The following is a 3,005-nucleotide window of genomic DNA, read 5'->3' as shown; positions in this document are numbered from 1 at the left end:
AGCAGATAAAAGCTCCCGTTTTAAAACGTGTGCTGAACTTCCATTAACGATAATTGAGTCCCACTCCAGTGAGGAGGGGGAGGAGGGGGAGGACGGGGGGTGTTGTTATTGAAATGGCTTCTCCTCTAATGTGCAGGTAAGGACCCCTCACTGCCGCGTCTCACCAGGCCCGGGCTGCGTCTCGCTCCGCAGTGAGAACCTTAATTGAGACAAATTTAGCTCAATTAACCCACTCTACCTCTGACGAGTGTTCCAGAGCGTCCGAGCTGCAGAGCGGCCTTTTCAATTAGTCTCCACGAGCAGATTCACCACTGATCCTGTTGTTGTTTGGGTCTGGAGCCTGAATGTCCATAATGGAGATCAATGACATTTCTACTCTTTTAGAAACAACAAACAGACGGACGAATAAATAAACACATGAATCTTTGGCTGAGCCTGAAATCTGTAAATAGGGAAATTGGCGTTTGATTGAATCATGAAATAATGTGAGATTCAAAGGGGAAAAGATGATTGTTTAACTTTAATGAGGTAAAAAATGTATCACAGCGGCTCCATGTAGTTTTTACCACAGTCTTCTCTCAGTATATTACCAAACTTATTGCTCATCTGGTTTTTTATCTAAGGTTATTAGTTCGTCCCGATGACCCAACTGGCTAAAAGCTAAATGGCACCAATGCCCAGGCCCCCCCCCCCCCCCCCAGGTCCCTGGAATAATTTCCACATATCACAGTGTTTGGTCCAATTGGGCCACAAGGCAGAACAAATGAGTAGTAAAATGTGTGTTTGACAGAAGGGATGAGAAAAGGGAACGCAGCAGGTTTTTTATTCCCGCAGCAAAATGTCCGACTCAAAGAGGCAGAGATGTGAAAACACGTCTCCACCTCGGAGACACAAATTGCTGCGGTATATCATGTGTGTTCCTGCTGAGCTTTCATGTGCAGGCTGAAGGGACCAGCTAATGAAAGGGGCTGAATTCATCACAACCTATCTATCTATCTATCTATCTATCTATCTATCTATCTATCTATCTATCTATCTATCTATCTATCTATCTATCTATCTATCTATCTATCTATCTATCTATCTATCTATCTATCTATCTATCTATCTATCTATCTATCTATCTATCTATCTATCTATCCATCTATCTGTCTCCCTCTCTATCTATCTCATTATCTATCTATCATTTTGATTATTTTCTGCATCATTGTCTCATGTTTAATTCATTGTAATGAATCATGTCACTGAAACAGGAAGTTAAACTGGTTCCTGCTGTGAACATTATGAAAACAAAAGCTAGAGAAATTATTTTAAACCTATTTCACAAAAACCTTCCAACGTGTTTCTAACTGGTTCCGTTGTAAATTATACAAAACACTGATGTTCAGCTGAAGCTTCTGAAGCTGCAGGAATGAGACAAATACCAAAGAATGGAGAACACACACACACAGACACACACACATCAGTGTTTCTGACTGGTTATAATGGTGATGATCCACCAGGTGAGGGCGCTCTCCCTCTTCACCTCCTCTGCACATTCAGGAGAAGTGCAGTCAGAGACTCATCATCTCAGCCACAGACAGAAAAAGACTCAACCTTCATGTTTTCATCTGATTTCATCTTGTTTGATGAAATAAAAACTGTTTCTGCTTCAAATCCTGAGACGTTAAACTCAAACTTTCAAATCTGCTCATAGTTACTGTTGGTCCAAATTAAATCTTCACTGTTTTCAACTGTGTTTATAGGGAGATTAGTGTGTGTGTTAGTGTGTGTGTGTGTGTGTCAGTGTGTGTGTGTGCGTGTGTCAGTGTGTTTTCATGCCACGTCCCCAGACCTCTATCTCCGCTGTGTGTGGGATATTTCAGCTCGTGGGAGGTTGAGTCTGTGATTTGCATCTGATTTCTCTTCATCTCCTCAGTTTCTCTCCGTTCTATCACCAGCAGCTCCAGAGTAAATGTTTATGGAAATGGCCTCATCGGAGCGGGCCAAGTGTTTTCCATCAGTGGCTCTTTGCAGTAATAACACTGCAGTGATGGTGTCAGATCCAGCCTGCATGAAGAGGGGAGGCTAATGCCCCCCCACCCACCCACCCCCTCACCACCACCACTGCTGAATAAAGCAGCGACGAGCTAACGGGGAAAAAAATCTAATTCACCTTAAACGTGGCGCTGCAGGGTGGGAAGTGGTATGGGGGGGGGGGGGGGGGGGGCATCTGTGCGGTGACGTTCTCCATTAGAGGAACATTATGTCAGATCAGATGTTGATGATGGAGATCAAACACGGGACGATCACACATTCAGTGTTTCAGTGTTCAAAACAACATTTAACAAAAGAGACAAAATGATATGATTAACTATAATAAAAATCCTATGATCATTTTAAAAAAAAGAAAACAAGAAGTTAGTATTATTATTAAAGTATGAAATGATAGCAATTGGATCATCACCAGCTAATGAACAATGCATTGGTTTATCTGTGTCTGTTTATTATATCATACTTGTATTGATGTTTACATTTATTTTAGGTTGCGCTGTGTAAAGTGGCCTATGTTGTCACATCAGTCTAACCTCTGTGGTCTTTGCTGTTTTAATATCCCGAACCTTAAATCAAAAATAATATTTATTACCACCATAGTCCTTAATGTGACAAATTATCAGTCTAGAATACAAGTTACTTCATATTTCAAGATCCCACAGGAATAGAAGAAAGAAATACTATAACATATAGGGGCTATTAAAATGTCCAATTAAATTAAGACAGGCTCAGGAGATTCAGGGGAAATGGGAAAGTGCAGGGGAACACATTTTATATTAAGCATTTTTGTGATTATTTCTCCAAGGGTACGAATACATTGTTTATCCTTACTCTTTGGATTTCTATTGTAATTGTAGGTAAGTGTGTAGTTTTTGCTGCCTGCAGTTCCTGCTCCTCGCCGCTGGAGTCGCTGTGGGTCCAGCCGGTTCCCTATGAAGTGCGTAGGAAAAAACTCCAACATGAACCGGAAG

This window comes from Platichthys flesus, chromosome 18 (genome assembly GCF_949316205.1).
Source record: "Platichthys flesus chromosome 18, fPlaFle2.1, whole genome shotgun sequence".
Lineage (NCBI taxonomy): Eukaryota > Metazoa > Chordata > Actinopteri > Pleuronectiformes > Pleuronectidae > Platichthys > Platichthys flesus.
Note: the sequence above shows the minus strand (reverse complement) of the source record.